The sequence below is a fragment of the Zootermopsis nevadensis genome, unplaced genomic scaffold, assembly GCF_977971745.1.
Source record: "Zootermopsis nevadensis isolate Lab colony 2312 unplaced genomic scaffold, Znev_1.0 Znev_ptg000061l, whole genome shotgun sequence".
Taxonomy (NCBI): Eukaryota; Metazoa; Arthropoda; class Insecta; order Blattodea; family Termopsidae; genus Zootermopsis; species Zootermopsis nevadensis.
Window position 1 is genome coordinate 20,575,345 of NW_028259192.1, and position 8,471 is coordinate 20,583,815.

An 8,471-nucleotide genomic window follows, 5' to 3' on the forward strand; every position below is an offset into this window, starting at 1 on the left:
CATCCTGTTTCTATAACACGTATATCGGTTTTAGGTCTTTTATTATGTTCCCATCTATGCTTAGGTCTGTAATATGGTCTCTTTCCTAATAATTTTGCAACTAAAATTTGCAAAATGCCCTGCCTTCATGTAATTGCTCAAAAAAAATGTGTGGTGAATACAAATTCCGAATTTGTTCAATACGTAATGTCTTGTTTGTTTAATTGTTTAATTTTAACCGTCTAATCACAATAAAATATTTTATTAAATATTAAAATATTATTACTATAATTAACATTTAATATTTAAAATATTTAAAATATATTAAAATGATGCTCTTTCTATCGAAATGTTCAATTTACAATTAGAGCATCATCTTTTTCACGACATGTTTCGGTTTTCAATGAACCATCTTCAGGTGTATATTCGATATAAATTTAAATGTAATATTCCAAATGCAATCCTTCGTCAGATGTCCATTAAATATCGGAAAGTTATCCTTATTAATTATTATTTATTATTATTTAAATTTATATCAATTATACACCTGAAGATGGTTCATTGAAAACCGAAACATGTCGTGAAAAAGATGATGCTCTAATTGTAAATCGAACATTTCGATAGAAAGAGCATCATTTTAATATATTTTAAATATTAAATGTTAATTATAGTAATAATATTTTAATATTTAATAAAATATTTTATTGTGATTAGACGGTTAAAATTAAACAATTATAATCATCACAATATGACGCAACATTATCATCTCACGTAATGTCTTAGTAAGATTTGAGGTTTTCACGTCGGTGAATCCGAAGACGTCTGCCTTCTGAGTAATATCTTCATCTAACTGCTTTATCGGGTTTCTTAGATTAAAATGTTCTCTTCAACACTTTGATCTCAAACGCCTGAATTTATTTTCAGTAAAGAATATTACTCTTTCTTGAAGCTTCCAAGTGTAGTCTATACCAGCGATCCTGGTTTAGTTGTAAAGTGGTTTAAGAACCTCTTATTTTCATTGCTTTCACTAAAGAAAGTTTGGTTATCACGCAGATTTGGTACGTCACGAATGTCTACAAGATCTTAATCTACCCTGTTCCCTCAGAGGGAGAGAAAGAATATTCCCAGCTAAAATATTTCATCCCTTCTACTATCCACTGGATACATCTCACCACCACCAACCGCGACCCTTGTCACCTACACAGAACCATTCTTTTTACCACCCAATTATCAACATCACCTCATCCCCCACTTGTAACACATTCCACCCCTAACATTCCTTTTTTAAGGTCACTGAGAACCGACAACCCAGTGATGCAGGAAACGCGTTGTGTAGATGAAGTCTGGTTTACTTTTCGATGGAATGTTAGTGATAGGTGTTGTGTAAGTTGAGAGACTATTAGCAAATAAAATATGTTTGCCTGAATACGCACTCTCTGAGGGTAATTATTAAGAGAGCTTGTCTTCCCGTCTGATTTCTAAGAACCTGAAAATTAAAGTATACAAAACAATAATCTTGCCTGTTGTTTTGTATGGGTGCGAAACATGGTCTCTCACTCAGAGGGAGGAACACAGATTGCAGGTGTTTGAGAATCGGGTGTTGAGGAGGATATTTGGGCCTAAGAAGGAAGACGATGGGGCGTGGAGAAAACTGCACAATGACGAGCTTAAAAATCTGTACTGCTCCCCCAGTATTGTGAGGGTGATTAAGTCGAGAAGAGTGAGATGGGCGGGACATGTAGCGCGCATGGATGGGACAAGAGGTGTGCACCGGGTACTGGTTGGGAAACCTGAAGGGAAGAGACCGCTGGGGAGACCTAGACGTAGATGGGAGGATAATCTCAGGCGGGATCTATGGGAGATAGGAGTTGAAGGAAACTGGATTTTGTTGGCCCAGGACAGGGTCCGGTGGAGGGCTTTGGTTAATTCGGTGATGAACCTTCGGGTTCGGTAAGCCATCTAGTTAGTTAGTTAGATTTGTATGGATCAGTAGACGTCCCAAGTTCTCTTACATTTTGGAGCCCAGTTTGGATTTCGTACTTCGCTTTTAAATTCTCTGTTATTTTCAGTTAATATTCTGATAGGGATTAGCTCTATCTAGTGGGCCCAACTGTGTAGGAACCTGAAGACGGAGATAGAGTCCCATCTCCGAAACGTCGTTTTACTTTTTATATTTACTAGACGATGGATAATATCCAAGAAAATTTTTATTCAATTGACTCTTCACCATCGTCAAGAAGTTTTAGATTTGATATAATATTCTGATATTTCTTTTCTTGTAAGAGTATTCATTTAAGTACCTTAGTCTCAGGTAGAAACTTTATTACGAAATTTGAACTTGATCACAATATTTTTAAAATACGTGTGTTAATAAGCTCTTTAACTACTGAATTCAAAAGTACACGTACAATTTAAATCGGTTGAATGTTGTAGGAAGTGATAAAAAGTAGTGAAATAGACAGAATAAGATGTTGTGTGCGCTTGATGTGAAATGGGGGTTTCAGGCATACCGAGGACGAAGCACGCTGCGATTTAGAACTTGTATCCATGTACGTACTTTCTGTCTGATGACTCTGAAAATTGCTCTTTGGCGTGTTCTGTGAGTAAGTAATGATAGTGAGAGACGGAGTTGTGGATACGCGTGATAGAACGCACGCTGGGCGAACTCGTATATTTACAAAGTGTTGTATACGTATCGATGTTTTCTGTTGTGATCGATTGTCTCACGCGGGGGTGTAAACAGCAGATTTTATGAAGTTTGTTGAATGCATTACTTTCAGCCGTTGTGATTTGTGAAGTAACAAGAAGATTTCTGTTAACCGCGTACATCTTTACGTGTTACGGTGAATTTGCGAGTTCGAAACGTCTCTGTTATGATGATGAACTATACGAGAATATCGCGCCGTCTTGTTCCGTGGCAGTTTGCCGACGTTTTAGAGGTGCTTCCTTCGTTAATCATCTTTAGTTATAATCCTGATGTAAGCGGGTTTATTTTTAACTAAATTTTGTCGGAAATAGCAGCTGTTGTTTATATTGTCCTAGATATTTTGGGCAACGGGGTTTTAACCCCTGTACCGCACACTTAATACGACCCAGTCGTCAGTATAATTAGGTCTACTTTAAACCAGTTTATGAATTAATTATTGCAAGGGAGACGTGCGTCAAATTTCCCGACGCTTCTACCATTAGCCGTCCTTAGATACATCGATCTTGCTTTATTTGTGGGGAACTTCTGACGTGTATCGTCCGGAGTTCGTCTGTCCATTTAAAGTTTCCTGAACATTAGTCTTATGCTTGTGTCTTCATTTGGTCTGCTAGCAGATGTGCCGTTATTAATGAGCAAGTTCCCCTGCCTGACGTGTACTTCTACCACCAACACAAGCAGCGTGGTACTTGAAGTTAGCAAGGTGCATGCATGACAAAAGCAAGCTTTTCGTTCCTGTGTTGGGTTAACGTTAGCCTACATTTTTACTACAGCAAACGCTAACTTGTGGGATAGGTTAAGAGTGCACCGCGCTACGTCAAGTCCAACTAACTCCATGGGGATCAATCCTTCTTAAGAAGCTGACAGTCGCTGAGCTACACGAGTATTATATTTCCCAAAGGCTTATTATCGTGTTTATAAGAGGCCGCCACTGGGTTCGATCCTGAGCTGAGTTTTACTTCTGTAAAGTTTCAGTAGAATTGTAAGATTTGAGGTTTTCACAGCGGTGAGTATGAAGATTTCTGTCTTCTGGGTTGTTGTGCTGTGCAGTCTGGTCGATGTTTATCAACGTTTCGGAGGTCATACTGCCTCCGTCATCAGAGCGATGAATCAGAAGACAGAAATCTTCATACTCACCATAGCCCTGATTACGGAGGCAGTATGACCTCTGAAACGTTGGTAAACATCGACCAGACTACACCCCGCATACAGCAGAGAAGACAGAAATCTTCATACTCTGATGACGGAGGCAGTATGACCTCTGAAACGTTGGTTAACATCGACCAGACTACACAGCGCAACAACCCAGAAGACAGAAATATTCATACTCATCGCCCTGATGACGGAGGCAGTATGACCTCTGAAACGTTGGTTAACATCGACCAGACTACACAGCGCAACAACCCAGAAGACAGAAATCTTCATACTTATCGCCCTGATGATGGAGGCAGTATGACCTCTGAAACGTTGGTAAACATCGACCAGACTACACAGCGCAACAGCCCAGAAGACAGAAATCTTCATACTCTGATGACGGAGGCAGTATGACCTCTGAAACGTTGGTAAACATCGACCAGACTACACAGCGCAACAACCCAGAAGACAGAAATCTTCATACTCTGATGATGGAGGCAGTATGATCTCTGAAACGTTGGTAAACATCGACCAGACTACACAGCGCAACAGCCCAGAAGACAGAAATCTTCAGTAGATTTGTTGGCCAAAGATCGAACTATTTAAAATATAAATCATTACAGTAATCCTTAGTAATCTGCATGTGTACTTTGAAATTGCATCAAGAATCTATTGTGATCTAAGGCTATGGAAGGTCTAATGCATTCTACATACAATCCCTTGAAAATCGCACCGATATGAAAGCCACATTCTTCTCGTCTGTGTAGAAATAACAGAACTATGGTAATCCCAGTCGTGATTTAATTGAAAAGACATCACTCCTTGTTACGTTATTTTATTTTGTAAGAGTAGAATAGATGAGATGTGCTTTCGCCTAGTTAATTAAAGAACAAAACATATTTCGTGACAATGTTAACAATATAATATAGGCACTAATAAGGGGAATTATTTTTCTCTAACCCTGAGAATAAAGTAACGTCTCTTTCAATTACGAGCAAAATACACAAAGTACAATTCGAAACATATCAGTCAATTTAAACTTAAAAATTGCTCACGATTTCGCGAGTAATAGCAACGTAAACATGGCATAAATCTCGCACAATGATACAGACTGTGACTCAGCATCATGGCTCAACCTCCAGTCAAATTAATGCCACAATCTGCATTGATCGGAGCGGTCACGTTGAGATATTGTAGGTTCAGGTAATGACTGTAGTTCTTACTTATATCACTGCATGGCCTTACGGTCGTCACTGTTAGACTGTAATGATCTCGAAGCAGCTCAACTCCAACAGCTGCCCGTAACTCGAGAGCAAAATCGATACAAAGCGAAACTGAAGCCAGGTAGCAAGGGTGGCCACGGGTGTGGACACTCGACCGAACAAGACTCCCTACACGAAGGGGTTCGTAATTATTTTCATTTCTTAATAAGCCTAAACATTAATGAACAGTTAAAAATGTGGAATGAAAAATTGGAAATGAAATTAAGAGCAGATTAAAATTGTGAAATGTTTTCTTACCATTCATAAAATATACTTGTGCATCTCCCGTTGTCTCCTAAATACCAAAAGATTAAAACTTATTCCAGGAATGAAATCCTGGCCCTTTTATTCCGAGGCAACAACTTTATTGACTGAGGTCTTCCGGCTCTGTTATTATCTGTGTACATCTCATTTAATAGTCATCAAACCAGAATGTAAGAGCACGCTATTTGTAGGATGGGAATAAAAAAGGAACCGGTGTCTGACGGTGGCGACTTTGGTAGCAAGAAATGCGTATGTCGGGGTCTTGCGACGTTTGCCTTTAGAAAAATTCAGGAGTCAGACGTTCGATTCGTATTGATGCATCTGGCTTCAGTCGCCGTGTATATGTTAGTTTGCATTTTAAGAAATTTTATGAGTGTACTTGAAATACGATTAACAAAGAAAATTCTGCAATAAATTATATTGCTGTTTAACACAAACAGTTTTTTTTTAATTCCCGTCAGCATTGACGGGTCATACGCTGTTGTTATTGAGGTGTGCTTCGTTGGTCAGACGAGTAGAAATGATGGCTCAATAAAGCAGTTCCTCGTACCTAATGATAATAACATGCAGTGGAAGAACAAGTAACTTGAGAAGGCGGTAAGCCAGTTGATTGATAAGTATTTGTATCGTGGGCCATATATCCTTGCCACTCGCTAAATGCACCACATGTCATATTTGGGTTCAAGCAACAGATGAGAAATTAAAACACAAACGCACTAGACACGAACTGACTTGATACATTGTACTTATTAATGGTTAGTCTAGTTCACAAAATGTATTCAAATTGTGTAATGATTATGTTGATACCGTACTACTCTTTATAATAACTCGTTCCTAGACAAGACACTCTTGAAACTTGACGTATTTGCCTGCAATAATATATTATACGGTATCTTGTAAAAATGTAAGCAGTTAATATTAATTAACATATTGATTGCTTAATCGTGAAGCAGACAGTTGTATTTGGAAGTAGAAAATTCACAATCACGAATCGTGGATAATGCAGAACGTGACTTAAAATAGTATGAATTAAAGCCGTGCCCAAAATATTTGTTTCATACACAAGACACCTCTGATGAGTTGTTAATAATTCCTGAAAGGTAAGCCATAAATCCTGGCTTCCTAAGTCTCAGGGACTAACTCCTATATTTTGGAACTTTTCTTGTGTGTTACTGTAATAAAAATCACTTACCGGCTGGGCTTTGTAACCGGAAACACGGAATTACGAATAATTTCCACACGTTTCCCGCGCAGCGCGTATACATAATTTGTATGTTGTTATAATTATGAACGTAACTTATTTTTAGTATGACTGAAGTTAGAAAATAATGTGTGAATTGCAGTTTATGTAATTTTCGCAGGGCTGTTATTGCATCACAAAATATGTTTTAAAAGTGTACACGTAAATTTAATTAACTTGTATGTCGCGTCTTGGTACCAGAGTCATTCAAAGACTGCGGTGTAAATGTCAGCGTATCAATTAAATATATAAGATAGTATAATTGCGTCATATTGTGAATCAAATATTAAATTAATTATTCGGTTTTGTCCGTCTAATCACAATTATATTTAAAATTTACAAATAAGATAATTAAAATATCATTTTATGTTCCACATCGAATGTTCCAAATGTAAATCGATTATTCGATGTGGAACATAAAATGATATTTTAATTATCTTATTTGTAAATTTTAAATATAATTGTGATTAGACGGACAAAACCGAATAATTAATTTAATTAAATATATATTTAAAGAACAGGTTTAAGCGATGTCAAATTTTTGTGTTCCCTAAAGAACAGGATCGAACAGCGGGATTTTTGTGTAGCGTTGATGGATTAAAGTGTTTCATGAACCAGATATTGAAACAGCAAGTACGTTCGTAGTTATCAGGTCGTATGTAAACCTTAACTGTTGTATAACGTGTTATGGAAATTATACTTGCTATCCTGGAGTCAGAATTCAGGTATTTTACTTTCTAAACACCTGTTACCTGTTTATTATGAGGCTAAAAATGCGTTCAGAAGATGTTACTGAACATTTTGCAGTGTTTTATTTATACGCCATTTCATTATTATTACAAAAATGCGTTTCTGTATATCAGGTTGTTCAAGATAAGGTGAAATATTAGCGAGATTATCTTGTGCTATGACCCCCATGATGACCCAACTTCACATTTTTTGTTCTGATTTTTTTTAGGGAAATATGAAGACCCGTAACGGAAATTTCGAAGGACAGTCTTTGCTCCAAATCCTCGCTTTTCGTATCCCTGAGTGACGTGCAAGACCGACATAAACCCTTGGGTAAGTACAATTCTTGCTCTGTGTTTTCATGTATCATGCATTTTGATTGAGATAATTTGTCACTTTGAATAATACGGCATTATTGAGTACAGATGGTGAACTAATTTCTGAGGCATCGTGTAAGGTACTTAACTTTTGGAGGAACTTGTGAAATTTATGGCACAAATGGTGCACCGCTGTTTGAACAATATTATTCATTTGTCTTTGCACCAAATATTCGGATGGTCTTGTAATTATTAGGCAGGCCTAATTACGAGGTGCGATCGGAAAGTTTCAAGACTGCGCCTATAAAAACCCGTACACTTATCTCAGGTATTAAATTCTTCCATCACCCTCGAAGTAGTTCCCCTGGGAGTGAACACAACGATCCCAGCGCCGCTGCCAAGCCTGGAAGCATCCCTGGAAATCTTTCTTTGTCAGCCTGATGGATGAATTTAATACCTGAGATAAGTGTACGGGTTTTTATACGCGCAGTCTTGAAACTTTCCGATCGCACCTCGTATGTACGTCGGCATAGATTAATGCTTACATGGAGAAGATATTTCTATATTGATGTTAAAATAAAGAGATGTAATAACTTAAAGGTATGAAGTACCTCGTCTAACCCAATGCAGCCTCACATAGGACCTCTCCCTCGCTGAAAATCTAGGACATAGTATTTGATTTTCTGGCAGTTATAATTTATGTATCTCCCTCTGAGTAAGACACTAGCGTTTCGCATCCATACAAAACAGCTGTCAAAATTATTATTACGTTCCTGTAAGTCAGGCCAGTGAAAGTGATTATGATGTTCGTAGTATTTTTTTTCTGATTTTCTTTGAGGTAA

General features: G+C 37.6%; 1 long non-coding RNA gene across 1 annotated transcript in view; it reads left to right on the forward strand.

Annotated features, from left to right (window-relative positions):
- The window catches only part of LOC147871249 (uncharacterized), a 66,013-nt gene extending 58,372 nt beyond the window's left edge, over positions 1–7,641 (forward strand). Inside the window, exon 3 of the long non-coding RNA XR_015532702.1 lies at positions 7,542–7,641. This is a non-coding gene — a long non-coding RNA (uncharacterized LOC147871249). The remainder of the gene's footprint in view (positions 1–7,541) is intronic.
- The last annotated feature ends 830 nt before the right edge of the window (positions 7,642–8,471 follow it).